This window comes from Hylaeus volcanicus, chromosome 1 (assembly GCF_026283585.1).
Source record: "Hylaeus volcanicus isolate JK05 chromosome 1, UHH_iyHylVolc1.0_haploid, whole genome shotgun sequence".
Taxonomy (NCBI): Eukaryota; Metazoa; Arthropoda; class Insecta; order Hymenoptera; family Colletidae; genus Hylaeus; species Hylaeus volcanicus.
The window spans coordinates 13,193,870-13,215,151 of NC_071976.1; the positions used below are offsets into that span (position 1 = coordinate 13,193,870).

Here is a 21,282-nt window from a genome sequence, read left to right on the forward strand (position 1 = left end):
GTATTTTCTTCGTCGAATTTTCTTCCTCTTCTGCTTCTCTCTTCTCTAGTCGGTCGCAGTTCCTACAATCTTCTTCGATGCAGGGTCTCCTGGAAAGACCATCGGCGTTTCCATGCGCCTTTCCTTCCCGATGGCGAATCTCGAAGTCGTACTGCTGTAATCGCTCAATCCAACGAGCGACCTGTCCTTCGGGCCTCTTGAAGGTTAGCAGACTGCGAACCGCTGCATGGTCCGTCCTAATGAGAAATTTGCGACCGTAAAGAAAGCGATGAAAATGCTCAATAGATTTTACCACTGCCAGTAATTCTCTTCGGGTGACACAGTAGTTCCTCTCCGGTTTCCCTAAGGTTTTAGAAAAAATAAGCCACGACCTTTTCCTGTCCTTCATGTTCCTGGGAGAGGACGCCTCCTATAGCGAAATTAGAAGCGTCCGTATCCAAAATAAAATCCTTTTCGACTGCTAGGTAGGCTAAGACCGGGGCCCCAGACAGTCTCCTCTTCAATTCCTGGAAAACTTCTTGGCAATCTTCGGTCCAGAGAAAATTCTGTTTGGCTTCGGTGAGGCGATGCAGGGGCTTGGCGATCCTGGAGAAATCCTTTACAAATTTCCTGTAATAAGTGCACAATCCTAAGAAACTTCTCAATTCCGTAACATTCTTCGGCTATAGCCATTTCGAAATTGCCTTGATCTTTTCTGGATCCGTCTTGACTCCACTCTCGCTGACGATTGTCTCAGATACTTCACTTCCTGACAGAAGAAAGAGCATTTTTTTAGACTCATTAATAGTCCGGCCTGACGTAGACGTGAGAACACTGTTCGAAGGCGTTCGAGCTCTTGCTCGAAATCAGTCCCGTAGATAATGATGTCGTCTAAGTATACTAGACAAATCTTCCAAGTTAAATTTTGAAGCACGTCCTCCATCAGACGTTCGAAAGTTGCAGGGGCGTTACATAATCCAAAGGGCATCACCTTGAACTGTCACAGTCCTGTTCCTACCGAAAAAGCAGTTTTCTCTCGATCCTTCTCGTCCATAGAGATCTGCCAATATCCGCTCTCCAAGTCTACAGTAGAAAACCACGATGATCCAGCGAGGGCGTCCAGGGATCCTCGATGCGGGATAAAGAGGGTACGAGTCCTTTTTCGTGATCTCGTTCAGTCGTCGAAAATCTACGCAGAATCGCAAACTTCCATCCTTCTTCTTCACAAGGACGATGGGAGAAGACCACGGGCTCCGTGATTCCTCGATTACGCCTTGGGCGATCATTTTCTTGACCAACTCGTCCACTTCCGTTCGGCGATGTATAGGCAATCTCCGTGGGGCCTGTTTTATGGGCGAGCAGTCTCCCGTGTTGATGGTGTGCTTCACCCTGTCGCAGTTTCCGAGCTGATTCGAATTCATCGCAAAAACATTCTGAAATTCACAAAGTAGGTCAGCAAATAGTTTCTGTTGTCCTTCTGACAAACCTGAAGAGCAGCGGAAGTACAGCTCCTTCAAATGCTGTGGAATGAACGCTTCCTTCTCCTTCTCGGGTTTCTTCTTCTCGGTGGCCGGTTCGCCCAGGCGAATCTCCGGCTTGCCGGGAAGGCACAACACATTCTCGACAGATCGATGTTACAACGGTGTTTTCTCAAAAAGGCTGTTCCCAGGATGCAATTCTCCACCATGTCGACGATGTGAAAGTCTTCTACGGTCGAAAATCCTCCAATGTCGACTTCCAAACTCTCCTTGCCGTAGACCTTAATTTTCTTACCAGTAGTGGAACGAATGTCGAGTCTTGTCCGTATGATGTTCTTCGATGGACATAATTCTTTCTCCAAAAGATTAACGGGAGAACCCGTGTCTAAAATAATTCTACAGGGCTTTCCGCCAATTTTTCCACATACTTACGTCTCCTCCTTTGGAATTTTCGGACCTCCAGTCGCCTCCTTCATCGCCGTACTCTTGACGACCGGGGGACTGCTATTCCTGGTCCGGCGTCTCCCCCTTACGCCATCCTCGTCTCGTTTCCATGAAAAGGTTTCCTCGAAGCTGTCGTTCCTGCCTGACCGTTCTTGGTTTGTAGCAATCCTTTTGAAGGTGTCCGGTCTTGCCACAGAGCCAGCAGATGATCTTCGGCACGTCGTTGATGCGTTCTTCAAGTCTGTCGGGCCTACTCCTCTTTTCCGGGAACCTTGTAAAATAATTGAAGGGTTTAGCCTTCCGTTTCTCTGGGAATCTTTCTCATGACTTAACCGTCAAACTACGCGACATTGCCTCGACGGCCTCGATTTCGAGAGCTCTGGTGACGGCGACTCTTAGAGATGTAAACCCGCCGAGTCGCAGTTCCCGCTGCATAACGGAGCTCGACAACGCTGATACAAATTGAGAGACGGCGAGTTTATCGCGGGTCTCCGCCGGACAATCGGCGAACGCGGATTGAGCTAATCGTTCTATCTTCGTGGCGAGCGAGGAGATGCTCTCATCTCTCCGCTGTTTATGGCTTTGGAAAAGGACATAGTTCAAATTTGAGAGATTTTTCGCTCCGTAGCGAAATTCAAGCGCCGAAACAAGATCTGCGAAATTTTCACATTGGGCAGCGGAGAGCGTCGTGAGGACGCTCCTCGCCGACCCTCCTAAAGACGCGATCAAGGCTGTAGCCTTTTCCCTGTCACTCCACCCGTTAGCTCGTGCGATGGTCTCAAATTGAATTTTATACTCTTCCCACGAAGCTTTCCCGTCAAAGATGGTCGGTTTTACTGCGTACCCCAAGTTAAACACGCGGGGCCGATCTAACGACGGGGAGGCGGCGGGCGCCCCGACGACAGGGATAACTGTCGGGCGAACACTATTTACACAATTAACACTCTCTATAACCGGCACTGTTTCCCCAGCCCGAGGGTTCGCGTCACCACTACCCGAACAATAGCTGTTTTCTATTGGAACAGATACGACCTGAAAACGTTCTTCGATGCTGGCCAGTCGCGTCTCGAAGGCCGCCTGCATCCGCCGGTCCTCGGCGTCTTTCTCCCTCCTCCGAACTTCATCCTCCCTTCGTTGCTCTTGCATTTGTCGAACGATGCTCTGCTGGAGATCGGTGAACATCTCCTGCAGGAAAGGCTCGGGTGTTGATTGAGGAGGTTCCGTGAATATCGCGGAAGCGCGACGCGGCCGACTACTACGAGTGGGCATCCCACTTCTGACACCAATGTTGCGTTTCGGCATAATGAGTAAACACAAACTTTAATAAATAACAACCAGCTCTACAATAGAAATGTGTACAATAGGAATGCAATTAAATATAGCTTCGGAACGTCTGCTCTCAATGGCGTCTTGCTCGAATCTAACAGCTTGACAGGCGATCGATCCGATCTCCTTCTTCTCGCTGTCTCCATGTTCCGGTCGCGAGCACTAGCAGGCCTTGGATCCATCCAAAGGGTGGTCGCAACAACATGTAGAATGAAATTCTTGCACTCATTCATTAGAATGGAAATCGGATTGCAAACGGTTAGAAGGTTGATAGTTTAACGTTAGAAAATGTTGAATAAATACGATTACTTAAACTATAGTTACTATATTTCACTATATTTCACTTAAACTATATTTTAAATAAATATCAATAAACAGCTTTAAAATAATTTTAAATAAGTATCAATAAATAGCTTTAAATAATTTTAAATAAATACCAGTAAATAGTATTGAAATAATTTTAAATGAATACCAATAAAATAACTTTAGCTAGATTTAACAGTCAAATTCTCTACTCTGCGCTGGGTGTTGTCCGACCACTGTTATTGTCAATTGACTTGGTAAACGTGTAATTTATTAATTTATTCGGTCGATAAATCTCCCTCAATTCGTAGACATGATGGGACGACTCTTGTGTTCCCGTCTTCATCTGCGCCACTATACAGAGTGTCCCAAAAGTCGGGGAGGAGCCGGAAATGGGGGGTAGCTAAGACGATTCTGTACAACAATTCCCTTTGCAAAAATGTCGGATGGGGCTTTGTTAAGGAGATATTAAGAGAAAACCCCGACCAAACAGAGCGCGCGTAGACCGTTCGAGCGGCCGCGGTAGCGAAGGCTACGCGCTAGGCGGCAGCGTCAATGTCATTCGATGCACGTCGAGTCACTTGTTCGCGTACAAGCGCGGCCGCCAGCGCGTAGCCTTCGCTACCCCGGCCGCTTGAGCGGTCTACGCGCGCTCTGATTGGTCGGGGTTTTCGCTTAATATCTCCTTAACGAAGCCCCATCCGACATTTTTGCAAAGAAAATGTTGTTCAGAATCGTCTCAGCTACCCCCCATTTCCGGCTCCTCCCCGACTTTTGGGACACCCTGTATACTTTCTTTATCTCACTCGTTTTTCCCAGAGTAGCATCGGTGTTTCATAATAGACATACGCAATAAATCCCATCGACAGTTACTCACGATAACAATTTCACCTTGCATAATTATTATGTCTTGAAGATGATACTCTTGATAAATGAACTAATCTAGATTAATAATCATCTTAAATTTTAGCTGTTGGACTAACGGTTTGCTGGAAATTATACGTCACCGAGGCATATTTTATCATATTTAGAATTATACAAACAACGATAGAAAGTTGTTCTTGAAAAGTAATATGTATTATAACGCGTCGCCCCTGCACGGAACCCGTAACGACGTCACCCCTGGGGGGGAAAACCCCGTACGTACGCTCGAAGCTAGACGCGGTGCAGAGTGTCTTGTCAGGTAGCGCCGAGCAACCATAAAACTTGTACTCTCCATGGTCCGTGCTCGCCTACAAAAAGGGCAACGTTTTTGCAGTCAAGGCAGTCTGAGAGTAAGACAGACCAAGGGTAATGAACCAGGTAGTGGCGAAGAGCACAGCGGACAAAACTGACTCTTTACCCTACTCGGCAAAACCAGCATCTCCGGCCCGATAAGGGGAACTCTGTAGGAAGAGCCTATGTACGAATGTGGCACAGCCGACAACGCTGACCACCCAAACTCTGCACGGTGAAACCTGGAGTAGCCACCCTTGCGAGCCTACCTCTGAACCGTCGCGTTTTCTAACCGCTGCCTAGCAAGGCGCTCTGCCCGCGGATTCGGCGTCTCAAGTCCTGTCGCGAACCGACAAACAACTCCGCCGACAATCTCGGCCGTTACAGTATCTTATTAAACTACGTTATAAGCCTACATTACACAAGATACATGTCTATTAATTTTTGTTCTTATGTAATTATTTTACACAACACTATCCTTATATTCGTCAAGAATCTATACTAATAAGGGAAGTACTCAAATATGGAGATTCAGATTTAATTGGCATTTTGTGAGATCGTATAACACAATGAAGTATGCTAGGAATAATTTGAAATCAATCCTTAAAGTTTTCTCTTTTTTTTGCGACATAACTTTTTGATGGTACAAGATAAAGTTGTATATACCAAAATTGTTTTCTTACGCTCCATCGTGGTATCAAAACAAGAATGTTTTGTGACTCGCAATTTATAAAAAAAAACAATTTATAAAAAGGGGGACGTATGAACTGTATTCTAATACAATAAATTGTGCGTTAGAAATAGTGGATCTCTTTATTCATTTCTCATTTCTTCTTTAATAAATTCCTTGCAATGAGACTTCCTGCAATGCGTTCCGCGTACTTTTGAAACCTTAAAGGATTCAAACTGGTCTCCGATTTTCTATATTATTGTAATCACTTTATCAGTGACATTTAAATATCTTGGAACAAGACTATCTGTCATGTGTAATCGGTACTATTAAGGATTTAAAGAACTAAATTTGACTCTCTTTTTCTATATTATCGACACTGCTGTGAATATACAATATAATTTGAAATTGCAAATTGTAAACCAGTAATTCGAAAGACAATAATTTAAATGAACAATATACGTATATAAGCACATAATTTATTAATTTATTCCGTCAATAAATCTCTCTCAGTCCTACAAATAATTCCCTTACACTATTATCCACAATCTCCATCTCGTTGGTTCTTTTCAGAGCAGCCTCAACCCGTGTGAAGCTGCCCCCACCTATATCAAAAACTAAAAATTTTCTTTTTGTACACGTTTGCTCACGTTTGCTCAAGTGAAATTTTCGTTTGCCCCTCTTTAGTTCAAAAGATAGAACCGTTTGTTTATACGCTCATGGAGGAGACATCGCGAAATGTGTTCCGAATTAGTTAATTAACTGTCTTTGAGATATAAAGAACGGAATGTAGATCAATCTTTAAAAGTAGTAAGGAGCGACTCTCTTTCATTCCCAGGAAATAAATTAATAAATATATCTAAATTTCGATTGACTAGTGTCAATTATTCAAGTGTTGGAGGTATCGTAGGAGTGGTGTGGCACAGTCAAAAAAATGTCTGAGGTTGCGAAGTCTATACATATATTGGTCTGACTGGATTCGATTCCGGTAGAGGTGTGCATTATTTTCTTCTGTTTTTATCATGTTTTATTATGAAAACTACCTTCGTATATTGTAACATTATTTTTGTAAGTATCTTGTAATTTTTATGTTTTCTTTTATTGGGAGGGAATTTATGTAATGGGTGTGTGCAATGTTTGTTTGAAATAATTTAAGTGTTATTTATAGACTATAATGACGTAAGTTTTTATAAAAGTTTGTAGAAACTCTTTTCACTTCTTGATTCTTTTTCAATGGAATAGAAAACATAAAAATTGTACGATATTTTATAAAATTAATCTTAATATATAGAAAGGTAGAATTCATAACAAAACAAATATTACTCCTACCAAGATCGAACCCAGTCCAGAGCAAGATATTGATTTGGCAACCTCAGACTTTATCGACTGTGCCACACCACTCCTTTTTTTTCGTAACATGCATTTGTTGTGCCTGATAACAATTATAAATATATTTACAATGGTACAATAAACCTAAACGCACAAAAGATTATATATAAGACGGGGGTACAAATTTAGACTAATGGCTCCTTGTCGAGCGCTCGTAGTCTTATCGCTGTAATTATATCTATTGCACTTAATGCTACGTCAAAAGTTAAATAAAGTAACGTTACTTATGTTAATGGAGGTTGGTATTTGTATAGAAAAGGCACTGAAGGAAAACTATACAATCATATTTATATAGATGGTAGTATGGTAAGAGTATAGGAAGTAGAAAGAAAAGAGTGTATGAAGGATTAAGATAAAAGATAATGAAGAAAAGAGAAGAAACAGAGAGAGAAGTAAGGATAGTGGAAAGGATGATAAGAGAGAATAAAGGAAAAAGGGAACAGAAAATGGTACTATGAATAGATTAAAATAGAAGGGAGAAGATAAAAAGGAATGAGAATAGGAAAAGAATATGTGATATGGTGATGCATGTATGTGTGTGTAGATGAAGATCTGTCTTTACATCGCAAATCCTAATGGATAACTTATATATAAGTTCTATTTACAATTTTAATATTTATACCTATACAGTACGACTATACAGTCTCGGTGTTATACGCATATACCAACTTAACGTTTAGAACAGTGCACTTAGACGTTTTTGTCAAAATAATAAACTAATTTGTATTTAGGTCTAATACTATGGCTAAAACTTAAATGTAAAGCTATACTTAATGTTAAGAATAATTACAACCACCAGTACTTGTCCGTGTTGCGTCTATGTCTGTCTTGTATGTCTGTTGTTGCGAGTCTGTACTTGTATCGAAAGTCAGAGAACTGTCAGCCGTCATGTTTGTGTCGTATTGTATTTTTTTGTCGTATGTTTTTCTATTTGCGTGGTAAATTAATGGAATGTTTTCGTTGTTCTGAATGTAGCCAGCGCCATCCAGGTATGTGAATGACTCTGGAGGTGTGTAGCCTGTCAGTCTTGTTTTATCGTGATACATCGAATTAGGATAAGTTGCCCCGAATATTAAGCCGTTTAGTCTGATATTACGCGCGTTTGCCCAGTGGTTTCTAATGAGTTTTAGTATAAATAGATCTATCCGCGTGATTTTAGCTTCTTCGTAAAGTTTAAAGTTGCTGATGAATTTCGTGTAATTTGATTCCGATGTCCTGTATTTATCTATGCAGGCTCTAAGGCATTTTCTCTCAAAAAGTCTCACTTTTTCCATAGTGCTAGCGCTAATATTGAACCAAACAGGAGAACCGTAAGTCAGAATAGGACGAATGAGTGATTTATAGCAAAGGATTTTGACCGAGTTGTCAAGATCCTTTGAGTGAAATAGACGTTTGTGAGAGAAGAATGCCTTTTAAGCCTTCCTAATCTGTATCTGTACGTGGTGGTTGTAGTTTAGCTTAAAATCTAGATGTATACCTAGATAGCGAACAATGTTCTTGTGCGGTATTGTACGATTGCGATCATCGTTATCGTGGAGTTGAAATTTGGTACCGTATTTGCGTACGTCTGTCTTGGCGTCAGAGATTCTGGAAATGTATGGTCGGAATAGGATCGTCTCGCATTTATCTAAATTGATTCTAAGTTTCCATGTGTGAAAGTAATCTTGTATTTTACCGAGTGTTGTTTGCAAATCAGTCTGCATTTTAGAGGGTTTATTATGTCGTGATAGATTAACAAATCGTCTGCGAAAGCAATAGCGAACTTGACATTGTCGCCATTCAGGTTATACATTTTTAACAAGTCGCTTATATATATATATATTAAAAAGTATGGGCGAGTTGACGGTGCCTTGTTGGAGTCCGTTGTTGATTTTGAAGCTCCTCGAAGAGGTGAAATCGCCATCTGCAACATAGAACTCCTTATTGCGTAGCATGTCCCAGATAATTTTCACAAGTTGGGGGGGAAATTCTTTTTTGTTAAGTTTAAAAAATAATCCATCCAGCCAGACTGTGTCGAACGCTTTTTCGAGGTCAATAAATATTGTACCCACGCAGTCATTTGCATTTCTTGCCCAACAAATATCTGAAGTGAATTTCGATATTGCGTGTACAGTCGAATGTTTAAATTTAAACCCGAATTGTGTCTCAGGGATAATGTCTTTCTCTTTACGAAAGGCGTTAATAGAATTATTAATCGTCGTTTCAAAGATTTTACTAATATTAGAAAGAAGACTGATGGGACGATAGCTAGAAGGATCGCTACCGTCCTTACCTTTCTTCTTAATCGTGATTAATTTCGCAGTTTTCCAGGCCTTTGGGAAATATGTGCGGTTCAAACAGTTATTGAAAAGAATGGAGTAGTGATAAATATACTGTAATGGCAAATTTTTTAGCGCGATGTTGGGAATACCGTCAAAACTAGATGATTTTTTGTTATTTAAGCGTCTAAATGTGGTCTTTAATTTTTCGAAAGAGGTAAAATAGTTGGTTGGAATGGATTCTGGATCAGAGTTGTCTGAGGTATTTGTAATAGAAAAGTTAGTTACGGTTTTGTCGTGTAGTCTGTCTTGTTTAATTTCGCGGTGTAATGTTTCTATTTTTCGTTTGACAATGGTTGAGTGTTGGGGTTTTCCCATAAGAGCGTTTTGTGTATGTACTGATTCAAAGTGAGCTCCTAGGATATTTAATTTATCAAGTGTGTCTGTGATTGTAGCTATGTTACGTGAGTCAGTGTGTAAATTATTGATGTTTACGTCAGCTTTTCGAAAAATATCACTGTTTGTTGTAGGTATTTTTAGGAATTCTATGTTGTTGCTTTCTTTGGATCTAAATATTTATCGATGGGAACAGTTCTTTATTTCTATATTTTGAGATATTGCTGATTTTATTTTTCCAGAATGCGTTGACAGATTCGCGGAAGGCTAGCCTGATTTGTTGTCGAATCAAATTTATGGTTGCTTTTATAGCCTGAATTAATCTATCGTTTGAAGAATTGTAGTTATGAATTTTAATCATGTTATGTAGTGTGGTAAGTAATTGATTTTTCTACCTTCGGAGCTCCCTTATTTTTGGTGTAATGTATCTGTCTGTGAATTGAAATTGTTATCTATTCGCGGTATTGCAAAATCTATTGCCTGGCTTATGTTTGTGTTTAGTTTGTCTACTTGTTCATCTATATCATAGATCGTCAAGTTTCTGTCGTTTGGAATGGATATGGAATGGATAATGTCGTTGTCTGTTAAGAAGTTTCTGTATTTAGTCCAGTCTGCTTTTCTAAAGTTATATTTTATACGGTAGTCGGTTCGTCTATTTCTATGTGGTCGAAGGATGGGATTGATATTTTTATGATGGATCCTCTATGATCGCTATCATATTCAAAGGAGTCGAGTGCTTTAGGAGCAGGTAAGTCATGGAATTTGATTCTGTTGTCGGCAAGGCATAAGTCTATGTATGCCCCACTTCTTGGGTAGGAAGGGATAGCTGTTCTGAGGAGTGTCGTTCTATAATTTATACTATTGTCTGAAATCCATTTGTAGAGTTTGCCTCTTGCATTGTTCAAGACATTACCCCAAGAGATATGTTTGTCGTTCAAGTCTCCGGCTAATAGATAGTAATTGTTTGATCTATGTAATTGTAGTGTTTCAAAAATGTGTTTAAACTCTAACATGAATTTTCTATTGCAATTGCTATTTGCATATGCTGCTATGATAAATAGTTTACTATTGTTCTGAATTTTTAATTCGATAATCGTGGATTCTAGGTGAGAATTATCTTGGACAGAGTTTGGTTGGACGAACTTGAAAGTTATGTTTTTGTGGATTAAGATGGCAGTCCCCCCACCTTGTTGAGCGTGAGGTCTGTCGGTCCTGATGAAGTAAAAATCTTTAAAATTCATGCGGTGACTACTGTTTAATTTGGTTTCGGATACTAAGGCGATATCGGTGTCGTGTTGTGTTAGTGTTTCCAGGAGAGTAGCCCTTCTTTCGTTCGCGATGATAGAGTTAACATTAATTTGGATTATTTTTAGTGATTTAAAACGAATCTTTCTATATGTTGTGTTTTATGCGGTAGCTATTTGTGACATTAAAATTCTATTTCTAGAGCTGCTGCTATTACATTTATTTTATTAGAATTTGCTTCTACGCTTTCCACAATTCGCGCAATTTGTATTGTCATGATATTTTTTATTTCTTCCAGAAGGGAAGTTTGTACTGGCGTTTTGGTATCGTTCTTTCGTGTAATTGTCATATTTGTTGGTGTATTTATTGCTGTGTTTGTTTTGTTTGAAGTTATCGCGGAGTATGAAATAGTTGGATTGACGAGTTTGTTTACAAATTGTAATTTCTTTTCTTTTTGCAATTTTTGTTGCATTTTTCTATCTTCTATTTTTGCTTTTATTTCTTTTAATTTTGGGCAACCTCGATACGACGCAGGGTGTCCAAAATTTTTACATTAACGCAGAAGGGACGTGTTTCCACGCCTTCTTCTGTGCTGCTGCCAGCTATTGGGTGAGGGCACTCTCCTGGATTGTGGGGTGTATTGCATTTAACGCATCTGTAATCTAGGTTGCAATTTAGTGCCACGTGGCCTATTTGTTGACATCTTTTGCATTGTATTCTATCGCGTTTTATTAATTTTTGCCATACTACGAGTGAATGGATCAAGATTTTAATATGTTTTAAATTGTTTATTTTTGAATCTGGTGATTAAGTACATTGGAAGGTTTTTTCCTTCTTTTATGGATTTGTGTGTTTTGAATTTACTAGCCGCGATGAATTTAATGTTGTCAATGTTTTTACTCTGAAGTTCATTGAGTACGACTTCAGGATCGTAGTCGCCTTCTAAATTTTTTAGCAGGATGATTGGACACCTATCCTGCTTTGGGGTGTATGTGAAGTATTCTATGTTTTTTTGTTTGAGTATGTCGCACGTTGTTTTAAAGTGGTCTGTGTTGTTTAAATGTAAGATATGTTTGAAGCTACTTGTTTTCTTAATATAGAAATCATTTGTTATTTGTTTTACTGACTCTATGGTGGTTCTGCTGTTGTTGCTATATATTATTATGGGAGGTGGCTTTATCGTTTTTGTTGAATTTGTCGTGGTTGGCAGGCTTACCTCTTCACTCGACGTTTTTGCCTTTTTTGTAGGCAGAGTTGGTTGGAGCTCGACGTCTGGGACAGCCATCTTTGACGTTGAGCGCGTGGGTGTTTATGTCCCCTTGTTGTCAGAGTTAGTATAGTGGTGGTGATGGGACGATCCCGCGCGCGCACGCCTGTCATGGGGTCACAGTCACGATGACCCCGACGTGTTGCGCGCGAGGCCGCGGGGGTCGAGACGGTTGGCGGTAGGGATTCGCCGCCGTCTTCGTGACCGGTCCCAAAGCGGTCGGCGCCGGGGTATGGCCCCCTGGCGCCCCCCCCCCCCCCCCCCACACTGAGATGGGCTCCCTAAAGATCAAGGGGAGCCTGGGCGCGTCGGCCGTGGTGGAGTTCGTAGGGGCGGGGAGGTTCGCTTCCCCGTCCTGGGGAGAGCCCATGGTCGCTGTGTTGTCCGATGATGGCCATCGGAGGGGTTTTAGTGGGTATACCCGCGGGTCACGTTTTTCGCCTGCGGGGAGTCCCACTCTACCCGGCGGAAGTCCATACATCCGCCGGGTGTGCGTAATGCATTTCCCCCTCGTTATAAAAAAAAAAAAAAAGTGGTGGCGATGGTCTTTGGAGCGCTTATTCGCTTGGACGGGACCTTGCTCCAGCTGACGTTTCCGGCAAGCGTTACGTCCATCATGGCGGCCTCCTTCTCGACCGTTTCGGCGGCCATCTTGTCGGCTTCTTCGGCAGCGGTTGCCGACGTCGTGGGTTTTGCCACTGTCTCTTTTGTCACGCTGTTTTGTTCCGTCTTCCTGGACTTTCTTTCTTCTGCGAGCTATTTTGACAGCTCTTCTATTGTTTTATTTAAGTTCCCTATCAACTTGATTAGATCTTCGTAGGAGGGTTTAATTTCGCCCGCGGCTTTTGATGTTTTAGCCTTCATTTTAGGTGGTACGGAAGTTTCTTTTGGAATAGAAACTTTTCGGATTACCAGTTTAGGAGACGGATTTAGTCTCTTAACATTTACGCGTGCTTTTGACAGTTCTCTCGTGACAGATGACAGAATTGTATTGTTTGAGTGTGAGACACTCTTGCTGGATATTATACTCACAAAATCATGTAAGCTGCTCACTTTATTCACTGGTTTGTCCACTGATCTCACATTCGTCTGCTGTGGAACGTTATCTGGGGATGAATCCCCTAAATGATTTTTCACTGCTTCTATGTTAATTATTATATTCAAAACAGTGGAAGCTTGAAGGAAAAACACACTACGACTGGAGTTCTATCTATGATGCGTACTGCGATTTCTATACCTAGGTTGCACGATTGCGGAGCGCTCATGTATGCGTCCGTCTCCTTAGGAGGTTGGCGGACGATTGGGGCCACACCACTCCTGTGATACCTCGAACACTTGAATGATTCACACTAGTCATTCAAAATTTAGGTATTTTTAAAAGTTTATTTCTTGAAAGCAAAAGTCACACCTTACTACTTTGATAGATTGTTCTACATTCCCTTTATTATATCTGAGAAATTATGTCTCATAAGATAATTCAGAGCACAGTTCGCGATGTCTCATCGTAAGAACCTCTTGATCAGAGATACTTATGCTACGCTGTAATTAAGCATTCGATTCAGTTTTTCACTGTCAGACTGTATTCTATCGATACAGTACCTTTCTAGAATAGACAGAGAGATTGTTAGGTATAGTTAAATTTGTCTCGGATTTCTTGTCTGCGCAGTACACACGACGGTTACAATGTATGTAAATGGGAGAGCCGTGTGCCGCGATCGTTCGGCACGTGGCTGCCGAAAATGCCCTCTGTTCAACGCATAGATCACTCTAATTATCTGAAATAAAAAATTCACCAATTTGCTGTTAAAATATAGTAATACGCATTGTATGAACCTAGATAAAAAAATTTAAAAATTAAAAATTCCCCGCCATGTTAAAAAAATCGTAAACCTTGTTATGAAATATTATTAATAACATTGTTTATTTTAATTTTTATAAAAACCTTAAGCCTGATGCAAAGCAGAATATTTTGGAGAATATTTTGTGCAAAGTTTCATAGCATTCGGATGAGAAATCTGTATCAATAAGCGTATGTAAAAAAAAGTGTCCTGAAAAATAGTGCAAAATTTTTAATCAAAAAACAAAAATGTCGATACTATAATTTTTAATTTTACAAGACTATATATTTGTGGTCGCATTAAATACAAAAAAAATTAAAAAAAAATACTTACAAATTAAACTTACAAATTAAACTTATTAAATCTTTTTTATTCGTCAAAAGTAATACATCTTTTAATGGTAGGTATAAAAAAATATTATAAAAATAACCTTACTGAGTATATAACATTTGAGTGTGGGATATTTGGCCATATAACAAAAAGACACTCACGTCCCTGGAATCACAGTTGCTTTGTCAGATTTCTACCTTATGTTCTAAGTTGATGGACATTTATATGTTACGTCCTAATCAGTCTCTGGTATTATATTCTAGGTGAAAAAGAGAAGTCCCTAAGTCCTTCAAAAAAAACCCACATTGCAGTCTATTGATTTTTCTTAATCTTAGTCTTACAACTAAATTTACGTCCTACGTGGGGGGAGGGGGCTATGTACATTTACTTCTAGGCTGGGGGGTGGGGGGTTCTATATACAAGTAGAGTTCAGATCCTTGGGTCTTTGGTCTTAATGCCTCTTTAATTTCTTCTTGGTTTAAGTCGTCTTCTTCTTCTTAATTCGTCCATCTGTTGAGCACTTCCGGCCCTCCACCAGATGTTTTTGGATAGTCTATGCATGTCGGTCTCAGCGATGCTTCTGCAGTATCTTGTTGCGTGGCTATGTATGTATTGTGGTGTTTCATTGGTTTCAATGGTTTTGTTTGCTCTATTTCTTTTAATATGGTATAGGATGGGTGTGTTATTCTCATCCTGGATGTATCCTTTTTCGTCCAAATATAGGAAGGCCGCTATTGGTATATATCCGCTTCTGAAACATTTTTCTGCGTATTCTCTTTCACAGACGCGTAGATTCGTAATAATTGGGTTTTGTGAGTTTTTGCATTTAATTAAGAAGTTTCTGATTATTTTTATGATGAAGTTGTCTATTCGGGGGATTTTTGCCTTATTCAGTAATTGCTTGTTACTGTAGTATCTTTGGAAGTCTGATTGTGGTGATCTGTACATATTGGGGCATTTTCGTAGGCATTTTTTCTCAAATTTTCTGATTTTTTCCATTGACGATGCTGCCATGTTCCACCATGTTGTGGGGGCGTATGTAATAATCGGTCTTAGAAGGAGTTGGTAGCATATGACTTTTGCCTTTTTCGACAGGTATTTGTTGTGGAAAAGTTTGCTGTTTGCTAGTAGTGCTTTATTTTCTTTTTCTAGCTGTACATCTATGTGTATGTTCATTCTTAGAAGGTGGTCTAAGTTTACCCCTAGGTATTTTACAGTGTTTTTGTGGGGTATTTGTATTTCTGCGTTATTATATTCAGATGATATGGAAATGTTAAATTCTTTGAGGCCTGATCTTATGTTTTTGCTGAGAAAGTTGTATGGTTTTCTGAAGATTATTGTTTCACATTTTGTGGGGTTGATTTTAAGATGCCACATTCTATGGTGTTTGTTCCGTTTTTCCACTAGATCTTGTAGTTTATTTTTTACTTTATCTGTCGATTTACCTGCAACATAAATAATTTCATCGTCTGCAAAGGCTATGGAGTATGTGTTGTTATTTTTGTTTAGCTCCGCCATGTTGATGCCATCATTGAAAATGTTGAAGAGAGTTGGGGCGCACATTCTTCCTTGTTGTAGTCCTCCTTGCAGCTTGTATGTGTTCGTGGATAGTCGGATGCCGTCCGTAACCACAAATTCTAGGTCCGATATCATATCATCTATTATTTTTATTCTGCCTTTAGAGTTTTTGCTTTTCCTGCCAGTAGATCTGTAACTGTTAATCTAGAATCGATCAATCCCATGTCTATGAAAGACCCAGAACGCGGGAATGTGGGTTTAGAGGGGTGAATGAATGCCATTTTAAAATTTGTGGCTTCGTTTTTCCAATTATGTATATATCTGCCTCTTTGATTGTTGGACTATCTCCCCAACTGTGATGTCTAGCGTTTAGATTTCCTCCCGCAATGTAGAATACATCTGTGTGGTTCAGCTTTAGTCTAGTGCACATGTGTTTGAGTTCTTCTAAGCATTCTATTCTATTATTATTAGTGGCGTACATGCTTATTATATATAGTTTTTTGGGGGCTGTAGATTTAATACTTATGATTGTATATTCCAAGGTAGAGTTTGATCTGGAGCTGGGTGAGGTTATTCCCTCGGCTTGAATATCTTCTTTAATGATTATGGCAGTGCCTCCACCTTGTACGGAATTGAGTCTGTCTGTCCTTATCATATTGTAACCTTTGAATGTCATGTGATGCCTTCGATTGAGTTTTGTTTCAGAGATTAGTAGTATGTGGGGTTGGTGGTGTTTGATAAACGTGGTGAATTCGGATCTCCTGTTGTTGGTTATTATGGAGTTGACATTTAGTGCTATTATTTTAATTTTGTCTATTTCAGATGGTCTACTCGTTCCGTGTGCTGAGTGAGTCTGGTTATAATTGTGTATTGATGGGGTGTTGCAGGTATTATTCATCATGTTGATCTAGGATGGTGAATAGATAGTCGATTCTGTTGGAGTTTTCTTGGACTGATCGTGCTAGATTGTTCAGTTGCTGCGATACAGATTGGATAATGCTGTTTTTACAGCTCTCTAGTGTCTGTTCTATTATAGATTTGATTTCAGCAGTATTAGTTTGTGTTGTTTCTTGCGACAGTGGTTGGCTTTCTATTGGTTTTACTACTTGACGAGTTGCTGGTTGGGGATTGATGGGTGTTATAGGGTTCGTTGTGGGGTTAGTTTGTGTTTGAGTTATGTTTGCATAGGAGATTGCTTCATTTCTCTTGCTTATGGATAGTATTTTGTTGTCTCTCGCTGTTCTGGTGCTTTGTTTCTTTTTTTTTATTATTTCATTTGTGAATATTATGTATGGGCATCCCCGGTATGATGCTGGGTGGCCTTTACCATTGCAGTTGACGCAATGAATTTCTTCTTTTGCAGAGGAAGGTAGGATCTTACATTTGCCCGGTTCGTGTTTCTCAGTGCATTTAACACATCTATAGTCCATCCCGCAGTTTATGCTCGCGTGACCCAGTCTCTGGCATTTTTTGCATTGTATGATTGTTTTTTTTTTAATTTTTTCCCAGGTTGCTCTTTGGAAAGCTAATGTATTAATGCTTGTGAGGTTGTTTATTTTACTTTCGGGGATTAACTGCACTAAAAAGTGGTAGTTTTCTGGTTTCTTTTTATTAAAAATAATTTTATTGCTCTCTAAGACTCTAGTTCCTCGTAAAACAACTCGTTTTATTCGATTTCTTTTATTAATTTAATTTATTTAAATACTTTAATATTAAATCTTTCTTTTTTTTGTAAATATAATTTAGCGTTAATTATAACCGTAAAACGTGTGTGTGTAACCTTCAAGTGTTCCTGCGAATATGGTGTTGTTTTTGGCACCTGTTTCCTTCAATCGAAACGAGTTTTTATTTATTTCTTTATCAGTTATTAACTTGGCCAGTTCTTTGATGGTGTATTCTGAGACGTGGATGGGTGGCGGTTTCGCCCCTTGTTTTTTGGGCCTATAGTTCATCGCTTGACTTAGTTTGTCGTTACGTGAGTCTCTCGCGGGTTTGCCGTTCCTCCCTACTTCCGTCCACGTTTCGTCGTCATCTGTCTCTTTTTCGGAGCTATCTGTCTTGTCCGTCTTATCTTCGGATCTTGTGATGCTCTCATTTGTAGGCTTTTTGATGGAGTCTTTTGCTGGGGGCTCGTCAGCTCCTCGCTTTCTATTATTATGTATATTTGGTGTTGCTATGGTCTGCTTGTTTTTATCTGCTATTTCTTGTGCCCTAGCGAACATTGCATCTATGCTATTCGCGTTGATTCTACTGTTACCCATTATGAAGTTTCTCATTTCGTTAGTGAGTAGGTTTATTGTGTTGGGATATCAACCCGGAGGCGCTCTCATATTTCTGGCTATGGTGAGCCATGGTTTCGGTTTGGGGCCTTAGGTCCCTGGTGGCGTCGGTAAGGTTATGTTTATGCTTACCGCTTATAGTCGCATTTGGCTGGAGGGCGCTATCGTCCGTATTAGGGCGTCCCAGGGAGGGGGGTCCTGCCCCCGTCGCGTGGTATGCCCTTACTAACCTCACTTACTTGATGCACTTATTTTTTTGGAATACTTCGACATTCCATAAAGTTCCAATTGGGATTAATATTTATTTATGTTGTGGCGGGCGTAATCTGCTGTTGGATCACACTCACAAGGAGTTGTGCTCACTACTGTATCTCACTCGACTATTTTAAATTGTAGCTTCCGCACTGTGTCTCAAATAGACTTACGCGCTCAAGTCTCATGTGAGTTATAATCGTGGCCTTAACTACCTTGGCTACCCATTCGTCTTGTGAACTACTCTAACGGAACCAAAGATATGAAGCGAACCGATTTTCTGTTTTAAACGTGTTATTGTACCATATTTTGGTTTGATTTCTGGTGCCATTCCAACAGAAAACATCAGAGAAACATACATTTCTCAAAAAGTTGCACTGAAATAAGTTGATTCCCGTAATCACTAATAACACGGTACAACACGACTTTTGTTCAGTTTAAATTGAAGCGAGCTGCTGTTCAATGGTAAGTAACAAATAACAAGCAATATTTCATTTTAATATATATTACGTACATAATTTGTAAGAAGTGAGGTAAGGGAGTCATTCCATGCCAAATCGATCACTTTTTGATGTCATTATCGGCGATTTTGTTCTAAATGGAATATGTTGTAGTCCATGTAATTAGTTAATTAAAAAAACTGGATAAGGACACGTTTCGAGTCGACTTTATTTGTTGACCGATACGAGTGGTGGGAACGTTCGGGACATCGAAGCCACTCGCGAAGAAACCGTCCACCCGTCAAGATAGGAACACTTGTGAACGCTAGTAAATTTTAGCAATGGCAGAAAATAATGGTAAGTACAATCCGAACTTCAATGAAGAATGAATATGCTGCATATCATTACTATAAAAAACATGCATATAATATATATATATTTTTTTCTCTTTCAGATCAAATCGTATTAAACTTGTTGGGGCAATTGCAGCAGCTGCTGCAGGAGCTGCAACAACAACAACAGCAGCAACAAAAGAAGTAGGACCAACAGCAGCATATGATGCTGTAGTTACAGCATGCAGCGACCGAAGCTGCGAAAGAAAAAAATGAGGAGGGCCAAAAACAGGAAAAAAACATGGAAATAGAAGACAGGCTACAGCACAGTAAGTATTACAGATCCTATTGAATAAATAGCACTGATTTTCAAATTCAAAAATATTTCTGCACATTCAATGTTACTATATTTTTTTTTATGTATTTTCGCCCGGTAAACTTTGAGAAAATTTTGGTGATTATTTAGAATAAGGGAGAGGAATCTCACCGATTTCGATGATTTTTAAGTATGATATTACTTTCATTATTCTGATTACTTTTTCGTATGCATATAACCGCCGCTCGACCTTAATTTTCGAGATTCTTCCTCAAACGGATCGCTGCTACTACAATGTATTCTGTCTATGGCGCGACGAGTCACGCGTGTGTAAGCCCACGCAACCACATGTACGTAGCTATAGGCAGAGTACATTGTAGTAGCAGCGACCTGTTTGACGAAAAATCTCAAAAAATTGACGCCGAACGACGGTTATATGTATAGAAAATAGTCGTTAAAAATTCTTCATTTCTACAACATGTTAAAAAATCGTCGAAATCGATGAAACCTCATTTAAGTAATTACTAAAATTTTCTCAATGTGAATTTCCAGTTTAGCGGGCCAAAATATATACGACAAATATATTGACATTGAATGCACATTTTGGCTGTAAACCAGTGTAATTAACCCATTTGCAACATAAATAAAATATTAATTTTAAAGTATATCTAATTATGTATTACAGGACCTAGAGGAACGTCAGCGGGGGCGAGTCGCCGCGCCCGAGAATTATATTCCCGGCGCGGCAGCTGGAGAGGCCGCGGCCGAGGAACTAGCAAAACATGCCAGTTCACATTTAATTTATAATTTATATTTTCATTATTGTTTATTATTAGTAGTATTATTATATCACTTTTATTATTATTATTATTTCAATATTATAGTATAGCAGAATAATATTAAAATTAGAATAATACAGGATGTTTACAAAATATTGGTGGTCCTTGAAAGAGGTGTTTCAGGGTGTGATTTCAAACAACTTTTTCTTTAGCGAAAATGTTGTTTCAAATCACCTCCTGAACCGCCCCTTCCAAGGACCTTCCACATTTTTGGCACACCCTGTATTATTCTAATTTTAATATTATTCTATTTTCAATATTACTTTATTATATTATTTTACCATTTTATTCTGATATCAAATGTGTTTTAATTATTTTACTTTTTCTATATTATATCTCTTTATATTATATATCTATATATCTGTCTAAATATCTATATATTATTATATGTCTATATTATATCTCTAAATTATATATTAATACATTACATTAAAAAATTGTGAACAAATATTTTGTTTTTTATCTGTTATTTAACCTGCACGATTCAATTACTACATATGTTATTTTTTATTTTGACCATTTTTCCATTCACTCCCAAGAAAAAATTTCCTAATACATATTATATTATATTATTAATACATATTATACAGAGTGTCCCAAAAATGTTGGAGTTTCTTGAAAGGGGTGGTTCGGGAGGTGATTTGAAACAACTTTTTCCTTTACGAAAATGTCGGATAGGGCTTCGTTAAGCAGATATTAACAAAAAACCCCGACCAATCAGAACGCGCGCATACCGTTGGAGCGGCCGTGCTAGCGAAGTACCCAGCTTTGACGGTAGTTTATTAAATTCATTTTTGAACAAAGATACACATTCCTTCTTAAAATCAACGTCGATACGCCACTTTCACCCTGCTGGCAGCGCCGCGCCTTGTAAAAAAACCTTGTAAATATGTTTAATTTGTTTAATATTTTAATATGTTTAGTATTGTAAATATGTTTAGTGCGTTGCTTGTTACGAATGAAAGGCGTTAAATCATGTAATGTAACAGCGGCGTATACGTATATATGTATAATTGTTGGAAAGATAAGCACATCGAATATTACCATCGCTTTCAAATATCACGGTTACAGATATCATTGGAAGAAGGACATGTAAATATCGCGCATTTAGGTTAAACCTTTATTTTGCTATTTCTTCTTCATGTACGCTCTGAACACCGAACCCGTA

The 21,282-nt window shown here is 39.3% G+C and overlaps 1 pseudogene; it reads right to left on the reverse strand.

Annotated features, from left to right (window-relative positions):
• Nucleotides 1-420: 420 nt before the first annotated feature.
• On the reverse strand, nt 421-3,203 carry LOC128884651 (uncharacterized; annotated as a pseudogene).
• Between the last annotated feature and the right edge of the window lie 18,079 nt (nt 3,204-21,282).